Raw genomic sequence first — 12366 nt, forward strand, 5'->3', positions numbered from 1 at the left:
TGGATGATCAGCCATGATCATATCGAATGGCGGAGCAGGCTCGAAGGGCCGAATGGCCTACTCCTGCACCTATTTTCTGTTTCTATGTTTCTATAAGATCCTAATGCAGGCATGTGGAGATTAATGAAGATGGGGGAAAAGGTGGGCATGAATGCTGGCCACCAAACTCTCTTTCTTTTGGCACCTACACCACATTTATTTCATTCATTAAGTTGACCACATCTTTTTCCCTTCATGCTGAATTTTACATGGCTTCATATTAAACTTCATGCGTGAGTGTTCTGCCCAGATTCACAATATATGTGCTAAAGCTACCTGCCTCTGTGATTTAAGTGTCCTTTTGAACTGGCATGGTTTGTGAATTTGATTGGTGGTATTTTAAACTGGAACTATTATGACGGTCAAATCGAAGCAACTTGACTATACTTTCTGGTGATGAAGACTCTGTCACAGATTGGATGGCAGAAGATTGATGATGCAGGCAGGTGGGATTTTTAGAAAATTTGGCACTCCTTTCCTAATTTCCCCTTGGCCTCCTTTTGCATGTAGATAATAATTAATTTGAGCTTCTCTTCCTCCTCATAATTCACAATCTTAACACTAGAATTGGCCATTCAGCCCAACAAATATTTCTGTTTTTTATGCTCCATATCTGCAGCCTCCCACTGCTTCACCTCATTCCATCAACATCTCCTTCTATTTCTTTACCCCTCATTTATGGTCTGTTTTCCCCTTGAAAATATTAGTGTGGTTTGACAAAACCGTTCTTGGTAGGAACAATTTCTTCATTCTCCTCACTCTTTAGTCAAATAGGTTTTTCTCAAATTCCTCATTGAACGTATTAATGAATTGACTATAATCCTCATACCTCAATTTAGGACCGGCTTCATGGGAAATATTCTCTGTGACTTCCCTATTTACCCTCTCTTCATACTATCACAGATCCCTTTTATCTCAACCCTCAGCTTTCTCTTTTCTAGAAACATAATGCTCCAATTTAGTCTTTGACCTCGGAGTGCTGATACTATTCTCCTGCTTTTCATTTAACACCTTCTTTGGACCAAGGTTCACGTTAGTTTCACAAGAAAAGTTCCTGATCAACCAGTGGTAGTACAGATCAAAAAGGCAAATAGTTCCAGCATCCAAGAGCTATGGCTGTAAATCTCACGACAGTGTCAGAGAGGTTGGAAATAACAACTGTATAATGGTGCATGATAGTGATTGCAGAGTGGTACAGCTAGTAGATCCCCTGCCTCACCAAGCCAGAGATGGGACTTCAATGCTGACCTTGGGTGCTATCTATATGGAATTTTTATGATCACCCTTTGACTGCCTAGGTTTCCTCCGGGTGCTCCAGCCAATATCCCAAAGATTTACAGGTTGATAATTGGCTACTGTAAATTGCCTTGAGTTTCTAGGATAACAGTTGTTTCTGGGGCGGCTGATGGGCAAGTGGAGAGAAAATTTAAAAATGGGATAAATAAAGGATTAGTGCAAATGGGTAGTTGATGGTCAGCATGCACCTACTAGGCTGAAGGGATCTATCATTCTAAAACCAAAGAAGGGTTAATCAAGTAGGGAGGGTCCCAGGCGATGGTGGAATGAAGCCACTGCATTCAGGTTTGGGAGGTATTATGTTTAATATGTCATCAGATACAATAATAAAGAGGGAGAATGGACTTGTGTTAGTGATTAGAATCAAAGCATTTGTGGTAAATTTTGGATTTAATAAATTCAAAACTTGCAATCCTACAACGCCCATCGTGAGCTTTTAAGGTTGTTATAAGCATTGCATAACCAGTGAAGCATATTTGTAGTGTGTTTGCTGCTATAATGTAGAAAATGCGACAGACAATTTGTGCACAGCAAGCTCCCAGAAGCAGCATAGTGATGATGACCAGATAATCTTGGTAAGTTTGAGTGAAGAGACATTTTGTCCATGACACACAGAATGTCCCCTCTGTCCTTTGCCAAAGCAGTGCTGTGGGATTTTTTATGCCCAACAACGAGAACAGATGGAGTATCGAGTCCATAATGCAGCTCCTCCAGTGAATCCCTCATTCATACTGCACAGGAAATTTCCACTTAAGCCACTGACGTACCATTTAAAACCACACGCTTCTAATTCAGAGGCACAAGCGTTGTTTGATGTGGAAATCATAAATTTGATGTTGTTCATTTAGAACTTCTCACAGCCGGCAGACAACAAGAGAATCTTGAGCAAAAAAACAAACTGCTGGAGGAACTCAGTGGGACAAGCAGCATCTGTGAAGGGAAATGTAGAAGGATTTTGAACAACGGTCCTGACCCAAAATGTTGTCTGTCCATTTCCCTCCACAATCTGGTAACAACTTCTCTTCTGAGAAGCAACGAGAGGGAAGAATTACATTCACTACTTACAATGCTATATACGACAGTGATCGCAACTTTTACTGAAGTGTGGATGGCCGTTGGCTCGCTAGAATCTCATCTGGTTCCTCCGGTTCCTCACATCACCGGTTCCTCACTCCCCTCCATTGAGTCTGTCCAAAGCAAGCGTTGTCTGCGAAGGGCGCTCAGCATCGTCAAGGACTGCTCTCACCCCAACCACACCAGGAAAAAATAATTGCACTACTATGACTAAATGCACGTAAACATATTTATTTATTGCTCATATTCTATGTCGCTCTTCTAGGGAGATGCTAACGGCATTTCGTTGTCTCTGTACTGTACACTGCACAATGATAATAAAGTTGAATCTGAATCTCAATCTGGATCTGAATCATCTGCCCTTTGGCATGTCTTGTTTTTGGTCCTGCTGGTGGTCCACAGCCCCCTCCTCACCTGGCAAACCAGGATGGGGAGACGGATTCGTCGCCGACTATCTGACCATGGAGCAGGTAGCATGGGATTACACGGTACCTGTGGCAGGGGGAACTCCCCCAGACCTGACCTGTACAGATCGGGGGGAGTTCCCTCCACACTGAGCTCCTCCAGCACCTTTTCCCTCACAGACTGCGTTGTTTTGCAAAAGTCTCCACTCTAAACAAGGGAAATCCCCTGAATTGCCACTATGATTTTAACAAACCAGTGGATTGTAAAATGGTCTGCAAATGTTGTGCTTTGTTCCATAATATCTAAGTTTTATGTTGGAGCAAAAATCAATCTGTGGGAGGAATTCACCAAGTCAGGAAGCATCTGTGGAGGGAGAGGGACTAACAACATTTCAGATCTGTCTGAAGAAGGTGCCCGGACCCAAAAAGTCAGCTGTCATTATCTCCAAGATGCTGCCTGACCCGCTTGGTTCCACCTACAGTTTGATTTTTGTTTAAGATTCCAGCATCTGCAGTCTCTTGTGTCACAAAATGTTATGCTTACATTTGTTAACTATTTAGGAAATGTGCCAATTCTATGCATGAGCTTTGTGATGTCCACACATTGCATGATATAGATAGTGTTGCTGCCTCACAGCTCCAGTGACTCTGGTTTGATTCTGATCTCAAGTATTGCTTCATCCCTACAGCCATCAGGCTATTAAACACAACAACAAATAAGCTCTGAACTACAACAGAATATTATTATTATTGCACTATATTTATTTGTTTATTGAGTATGTGTGCATGTGTATATATACACACACTGAACTTTTTTTCTCCTTATATGTACTATGTTTACATATTCTGTTGTGCTGCAGCAAGTAAGAATTTCATTGTCCTATCTGGAACATATGACAATAAAATACTCTTGACTCTTGACTCTTGCTTGTGTGGAGTTTGTACATATTCTCTGTGACTGTCTTGAAAATAACAGATCACAGATGTTGATCTACCGTCAACCTTCAGAATTAAAGCCTATTTTGCTTTAGAGAATACATTAATGGGTCTAGCAAATAGATAATAATTTAGATGTCAACCAATATCCTACAATGTTATAACTTTTAAGTTGATACCAGTTTTTGCACCTGACAGATCTTCCATTGTTCAGTAAGCTAATGGAACAACTTGTCGGCACATTCAAATCACAAAAAGTTTAATATGAATGTTACGATACAAAAATAATCTAAATTACACACAGCTGGCAATGGCAGTACTGTTGCTAACCTCATGGCGTGATGCACTAAGTGGTCAATAGCGAGTAGGACATTAACAATCACCGACAATGGTTCAATTAAGGCCCCATTCTTAAGTTGACCAGAATCCTAAAGCTGAAAAGGAGGTTGTTTAAACCTTTGTACCTGACACAGTGCCCCACCTAGGAAAGCAGCTGTCTCACCACTCCAGTGCTCCGTTCAATCCTGACCGCTACCTCTCTAAGTGTGGAGTTTGCGTGAGCTCCCTTTGACTGGGTGGGCTTCTTTCAAGTTCTCCAGTTTCCTCCCACATCAAATAAATATGAAGGTCATTAGTTTAATTGGCCACTGTGAATTGTATAGCGTAGGTAAATGAATTGATTGGAAATATAGAGAATAAAATATGGTTAGTGCAAATGGATGCTTTGCAGTTAGCGTGCAATTGGGGGCTGAAGAGCCTCTTTCCATGTTGTGTAACTGTGGAAGAAAAATTCATATCCTTCTTCATTTAATTGGAATTGAACAAGGTAACCAAAGGATGTTTTGGATGTGACCATTGGCAGCTCTCGATTGACCAGGTGCGGAAGAAGTTTGTGAGAATCGACAAAGTAAGATTAGACGTATTACCTCCAGTCTGGGAATGTGACAAATTGTGGATGGTAAATGTAAACATGAAATGGGAGGAGATAACGAAGTTTGTTTACATTTCTGAGAAGTTACAGTGGATCACCCTACCGCTAGCAGTAAATGGGAGGCTTATAATCGGCTCGGAATGGGGATGGTGAGGTGGGCCGTTTGAAAGATGAGATAGAATAATGTCAAGATTCCCTTGTTTTGTGTTTGATTTGATTTAACCATCTGTTGTTGAATAAGATTAACATAAGATTAACATAAGCGAACAGTCTGTTATGATTAATGAAATAATTAGAACCCATGTGGTGATAGAATGTTTTTGTCGAATAGTATCTACCAAAAGTTATTTACTTCACAATATAACTGTTGGCTAATTCTGGTTGGAAGTCAGACAACTGGTGAGCAGTTTACTGCAGCCATCTCTCCATGATATCATGCGATAACGTCTCTTGAAGCAAACCTGCGAAGACTGTAACTTTTCGTTTTTCCTTTTATTTCCCTCTAAATTGATTTCTTCCACGGTAACTCTTGGAAACACCTGTCCATAATCCGGTGGAATTTTCAGAAGCACTCTTCGTTAATTTTCATGTATCAGCCTCTGCCACCCTTTCCTGAATGCCAATGTTCACATTTACAACGCTATGTTAAGTTGTCACATTGCAATTATGCTCAACTGCCAGTGGGGGAATGTGAGCATGGGCTTAAGTTCAATGATAAAATGCTGGAAAGACTCAATAGGTCATGCCGCATCATAGAAACATGGAAAATAGGTGCAGGAGGAGGCCCTTCGGCCCTTCGAGCCAGCACCACCATTCATTGTGATCATGGCTGATCACAAGTGGATCACAAGCTGACCATCAGTGGAAGGAAAATCAGAGTTAACACTTCAGGGACCATTCACTAAAACTAAATGTTTTATTTATTTCCAGCGTTTTCTGTTCATATTTCAGATTTCCAACATCTGCAGATTTTAAAATGTATTTTAAAATATATCTTAATTTTAATCACATTTGGAATGTGGGTAGAGTTACAATGAATTCCAGCATTTATTGGTCGGAGTTATTTACTCTGTAAAACATTAACACTCAGTGATATTTAAAGGATCTGGAGGCAATTACATTTCACTGTTGCAATAAACTCCAAGGAAAGCATTCTAATATATATATTTTTAATATTTTAACCTACTACATATATATATATTACGATCGACTAGCTACTCGTTTTACAGAAATAAACGATTGTTATCAAATCAAAAGATTCATATTTAGAGGGATTCGTGAATTGACCTGGAGGTTTTGGTTACGTTGGATTAACTCCAACAGACTAGTTTCAGAGAAGAGTTAAGAAAATGCAGTCTCGTTTATGGGTGTGCAGAGCTTTCCCTCAATTTATGGTGATAGTCGGCGATCAGTGTGGCAGGGGGAGGGACTTTACAGAATAAGTTAAGGTTGCTTGATATCTCCCCCAAGCACCCACCCACCCACATTCTGGTTAGTCCATTAATCTTGTTTTTCCTGGTTGCCTCGTCTTTCATGCGATCCAATACATTAAACTATAGGAGACATGTTATTCAACAGTCGCTAACTCGTAACAGACTGACAGCAACGAACACAATCTACAAAGTTGATTCAAGTCAGCAGAATCCAAGACCTGGTTATTTTTCAACATAATTGTTCCAAATACAGCATAGTTCGGTAAGTTGGAGGTGTGTGTGGGGTGTATTTATTTTAAATTTGCGTGATGGCATTGTAGATAAAACTGTAAATTAAAATGTCACACACACGCACAAAAACACAAAAGCACAGCCAGAATAATACGCATAAGTTGCATTTTTATTTCAGACTTGGAGCTGGCTGATTGGTTGGCGAGGTCTATATGTATTTTTGTCATAAAGAGGTTTAGCTTCTCTCCAGAGACGCCTGCATATTTAGTGGAGTGGATTATTCTTTTGGTTGCAAAGGCAGTGATTTGCTGGAGGCGGGAGGAAATTCATGGAAGAGGCACACAGTGAGTATAGCGGGGCAGATGTGAAGATAAAATGAAATTGACAGATCGTGTGTGTGTGTGTGAAAGACAGGGAGAAGGGGGAGGGGGGGGTGACTCTGCTACCGTAGCATCCAGCTCAATCCCCTTGATTGGGAGCAATACTCCTCAATTCGGCCCGGGACTGATGACAGGCAGAACAGACTGCGGTGTGGAGTGGACTTCGAGTTGCTTTATCAGACTGCTGGAAATGTAACCTTGGTCACTCGCGCTGAGCACGCTTCTTCTTTTTTAATGAAAGTAACGCCGCGCTCGTTTCCCGCTATTCTATCCCATTGAATATTGGCGGAGATGGATATCGCGACCGTGCATCTTTTATTGTGTGCGCCCGGGACGGAGCCAGCGAAGGGTGGGACTGCTGAATAGTTGGTGCGATTGGGGAGGGCCATTAAATGCTGGCACTGCCAGTCACATCCGTACTGGAGCCCGACAGCGGAGGTGACTAGCGGACCTATGCAGGGTTTCTATCTTGTAAAGTCAATCGATTTTGTCCTCCCCCTGTCCCCTTACCTCACGTACATCACTCTACTTATCCACAGAAAGCTGGAGTAACTCAGCGGGTCAGGCAGCATCTCTGAGCCGCTGAGTTACTACAGCATGTTGTGTCGATCTTTGGTGTTATTCCTCGTTATTATTATCCATCCAATTCCTTTTTTGAAAGTCACAGCTGAATTGGTATTCACCGTCTCTTCAAGCCCTCCCCATCTGAATATGTTTTCCCTCGAAGCAACTTTTTGGCTCTTTTCCCGGTTAAATTCATGTCCTACAGTACAGCGAGAAGAGGAAGAGTTTCTCTCTATTTAGTCTTACTCGATCTTGGATCACCTTTCACCCCCACCCACCGATGAGAACAACCTCGTGAGATCCAGTAACCCATCCCCAGTGCCATTCAAGTGAACCATTCCTCCCTAACCCCTCACACTCTGCCTTTGGTGTGGATCCCACGATGGAATCAGTACTCGAGTCGCAGACCAACCAGCCTCCTAAAGCTTCAACATAGCCTCCTTTGTTGATGTGGAGCTATGGGTTTCTCCACAGGAACGTTCAGATACACATGAAAGCACCTGGTGGGTGTTAGGCAATTGCAAAAACAAATAAAAGACAACGTTGTCTTTTCTAAACTTCTGCGGTTATTTAAACTTACAGTTCATTTGTGCTGGTGGGAGGAGAGGCGAGGGGAGAAATAATTTACTCAGAGCAGCGCTGTGCCCTAATGGATGCAAAAAAAAGTTGTTTGTTAATGTGTTCATCAGTTTTTACCCAGTTACATGTATTTTGATGACTGGTTATTCTGAGACTTACAAGTAACAGAAAAAATAGTGTTTAAACATATAGTCACACGCTAGCCCACATACGCAGAGAGAATAGCACACGCTGGTACATACACACACGGGCATATATGCAGACACTGGGATAGACATATAACCATGCAGATACATATTAAAATGCACATATATAGGCACATTTAAATACCCACACACCTGAACACAAATACACATGCACTTGACAGCTCATGTATACATTCAGCTGCAAAACTTGGACACACACAGACACATCTACACAGCAGACACACTTGTGCACACACACACACATGCACACACAAGAGCTCAGAACATTATATTATCTTTCAGTTTTAAAGCCTTAACTAATTGTATTTCCTGAGAGATTTATATGTTAACTATTAGAATAATAATAATAACCAATTCTAATTAGGAAGCATGACATAAACATAGGTCAAGTTTTGTACATGGTGTTCTGACTTCAGGGCTTGGTTGTCCAAGCTTGTTTTTGTTGCTAGCTATCTCGGAAAAAGAACTGGATGGTTTCAATAAATATATTCGTTCATAAATAAATGGATGTATTTCAGTGTAGGTTACCAAAGTTTATTCGTTATACATGGGACGGGGGAAGGGGAGGAATGTGTATGATTTTTCCATGCAGAAGTGAACAGCAGTCTACAATGATTTATATTCATCCTTCTTGAGTGGATCGTAAGGACTTCAATAAAAACCCTGTACACGTAGATTTGAACTATTCTGAAATGACTTATGATAGATTGATAGATTGATTTCTGTTGTCATTGGGAGCTTGGTTCTTCTGCCATCAGTTTTATGTTTGTGTGCTTTGGATGACTTTCCATGGAATCTTTAAACAATCGTCACTTTTATGTAACTGGAAAAGGTATGTTAAATGTCATGCATCTCATACCCAGAATAGGCAAGTTAAACAGAGCAGCCTTTGCCAAAGTATGGAGAAGTTTGAGAATCAAAGAGAAGTTGATGTACGAAGGTACACAAAAATGCTGGAGAAACTCAGCGGGTGCAGCAGCATCTATGGAGCGAAGGAAATAGGCAACGATCCGAGCCGAAACCCTTCTTCAGACTGATGGGGGGTGGGGGGGGGGGGGGGGGCGGGAAGAAGAAAGGAAAAAGGAGGAGGAGGAGCCCGAGGGCTGAGGAAGGGGAGGAGACAGCAAGGGCTAACAAAATTGGGAGAATTCAATGTTCATGCCCCCAGGATGCAGACTCCCCAAGTGGAATATGAGGTGCTGTTCCTCCAAATTCCGGTGTTGCTCACTCTGGCCATGGAGGAGACCCAGGACAGAGAGATCGGATAAGGAGTGGGAGGGGGAGTTGAAGTGCTGAGCCACCGGGAGGTCAGGTTGGTTATTGCTGACTGAGCGGAGGTGTTCGGCGAATCGATCGCCCAGCTTCCGCTTGGTCTCACCGATGCAGAAATTGGGAGAATTCAATGTTCATGCCCCCCAGGACGCAGACTGTGGATGTACATTTGGGACATATGGTCCCAAGGATACTTTGTGTCGCTTCTCCTGTTACTGCAAAGGAAATCAAAACAAACATTAAAAAATCAGAATTTTGTTTGTAATCTGCTGGAAATTAATTATTTTCACTTCCACAAATCAGCAGTGTTAGAGGAAAGTTGCTCCCCAATCTTCAGAAGTTGGTTCACTCCATACACCATCCCTTACTGAGAGGGTTGCTGATCAACACTGGGGCAGGGTTAGCGGTAATTTCCTATTTGTCACTCAGTGATGCAGTTCATAACTTACCAACTATTCATAGACAGCAAAGACAGTGCAACCATTATCTTGGCTTCACAATAACTTCATAAAGACTTTGTGGATATGCGTTCAGTATAATGGAACCATAGAGGAGAACAGCACAAAAGAAGAAAGCCATTCAATCCATCGAGTCTACAACAGCAATTTTGAAGAAGCTATAGTTTCATTATAGTTTTTTTTTTAATGTGAAAAGCATATAGATTTACTTTTATCAATATATTAACAAAGATGGGAGCAGCAGTTGGTGAAATAAAACCAGTTTAAAAAATGGAAATAGATCAATTCTGGATTACAGTCCCTGCTATATAACAACCCAGATTAGACAGGAGATTCATTGGAGGAGTTTCAAAGTGAGTTTACTTCAGATGAAGTTGGGTGTGTGATTTGGACATATTTGGGGCAGAATATGGCATCAGAGAGCTTGAAATGGCAATTGACTGTGGTCAGGAGAAGGCCAAGTTACAAATATAATGCAAACCTTGATCCTACAATAGCAATACAAAGTGAGCCGATATGTAAATCTAAGACAGGACACCAAGACTTCCCCATTGGACTGTTGTGGCCACCTGAGGAGGCAGATAGACATTGGATTCAATCTCTCATCTTCAAACATCACTGGCCCTTCCCCATAGTTCAGTCATTTGACAACACAAGTTTTGGCTATAGACAATAGACAATAGGTGCAGGAGTAGGCCATTCAGCCCTTCCAGCCAGCACCGCCATTCAATGTGATCATGGCTGATTATCCCCAATCAGTACCCCATTCCTGCCTTCTCCCCATATCCCCTGACTCTGCTATCTTTAAGAGCCCTATCTAGCTCTCTCTTGAAAGTATCCAGAGAACCGGCCTCCACCACCCACCGAGGCAGAGAATTCCACAGACTCACAACTCTCTGTGTGAAAAAATGTTTCCTCATCTCCATTCTAAATGGCTTACCCCTTATTCTTAAACTGTGGCCCCTGGTTCTGGACTCCCCCAACATCGGGAACATGTTTTCTGCCTCTAGCGTGTTCAAACCCTTTATAATCGTATATGTTTTAATAAGATACCCTCTCATCCTTCTAAACTTCAGAGTATACAAGCCCAGCCGCTCCATTCTCTCAGCATATGACAGTCCGGCCATCCCGGGAATTAACCACGAAAACCTACGCCGTACTCCCTTAATAGCAAGAATGTCCTTCCTCAAATTAGAGGATCAAAACTACACACAATACTCCAGGTGTGGTCTCACTAGGGCCCTGTACAACAGCAGAGGACCTCTTTGCTCCTATACTCAACTCCTCTTGTTATGAAGGCCAACATGCCACTCGCTCTCTTCACTGCCTGCTGTACCTGCATGCTTACTTTCATTGACTGATGAACAAGGACCCCCAGATCCCGTTGTAACATCTTACGCGACTGCTTTGAGTCTATCGACTGGTCCATATTCAGGGATTCCGCAACTAACCAGAATGAGTCCATCATTGCCGTGAATTACTTCATCAGGAAGTGCGTGGAAGACAGTGTGTCGACGAAGTCAGTCCGAGTGTCCCTCAACCGGAAACCATGGATGAACCGTGAGGTACATTCACAGGTTAAGCCAGGTTCGCGCACACTAGATCCCGAGTGGTACAAGAAGGTCCGCTATAATGTCCACAAAGCCATCAAGGATACCAAGAGACAATACTACGATAACTCAGAGCGTAATCACTCGGACACAGGGAGTATGTGGCAAGGTCTGAATAAGACAACTGGCTGCAAAGCAATGTCAGGCAACATCATTGGTGGTGGTGCGACCCTACCCGATGAACTGAATGCTTTCCATGCTTGCTTCGAGCGGAAGGCCAACATGGTAGTGACACCTTGCCCTACGGACTCCATTGTGCCTCTCCCCGGGGTTACTGTAGCAGAGGTTAGATCGACCTTCCTGAGGGTAAACTCACGAAAAGCAACTGGCCCAGACGCAGTTCTTGGCCACGTCCTTAGTAGCTGCGTGGACCAGCTAGCGGGAGTATTCGCGGACATCTTTAATCTCTCCCTACTCTGTTCTGAGGTACCCACCTGCTTCAAGAAGATAAACCTCATTCCAATGCCGGAGAAAAGCAAGACCTCATGCCCAAACGACTACTGTTCACCATCATGAAATGTTTTGTGAGGCTAGTTATGGAAGGCATTAAATGCAGTTTACCCAGTGGCCTTGATCTACTGCAGTTCGCCTACCACCACAACAGGTTCACTGATGATGCCATTGTCCTAGCCCTACACTCATCCCTAAAACACATGGATAAGAGAGACACCTACGTCAGACTCCTATTCGTAGACTACTGCTCTGCCTTTAATACCATTATACCATCCAAGCTCATCACCAAACTCGAGGGACTTGGTGTCAGCACTCATCACTACAACTAGATCCTCGACCTCCTGACCAACGGACCCCAATCAGTGAGGATGAGGGACAAATCATCCTGCATGATAATCTTCAACGTGGGGCCTCCACAAGGATGTGTTCTCAGCCCGCTTCATTACTCTTTACTCCTTGTACACCCATGTCCAAATCTAATTCAATTTTCAAATTTGCTG

The 12366-nt window shown here is 42.6% G+C and overlaps 1 protein-coding gene across 4 annotated transcripts in view; it reads left to right on the top strand.

Moving 5' to 3' along the window:
* Positions 1-6208: 6208 nt before the first annotated feature.
* Positions 6209-12366, top strand: part of znf516 (zinc finger protein 516) — a 135267-nt gene continuing 129109 nt past the window's right edge. For 3 of the 4 annotated variants that reach the window (XR_004411651.1, XM_033019067.1, XM_033019071.1), the window contains exon 1: positions 6607-6688. The gene's annotated coding sequence lies outside the window, so the exon portion shown is untranslated. Of the gene's footprint in view, positions 6376-6606; positions 6689-12366 lie in introns of those variants that run through there. The other variant, XM_033019068.1, reaches the window with a different exon arrangement.

The sequence above is a fragment of the Amblyraja radiata genome, chromosome 4 (genome assembly GCF_010909765.2).
Source record: "Amblyraja radiata isolate CabotCenter1 chromosome 4, sAmbRad1.1.pri, whole genome shotgun sequence".
Classification (NCBI taxonomy): Eukaryota; Metazoa; Chordata; class Chondrichthyes; order Rajiformes; family Rajidae; genus Amblyraja; species Amblyraja radiata.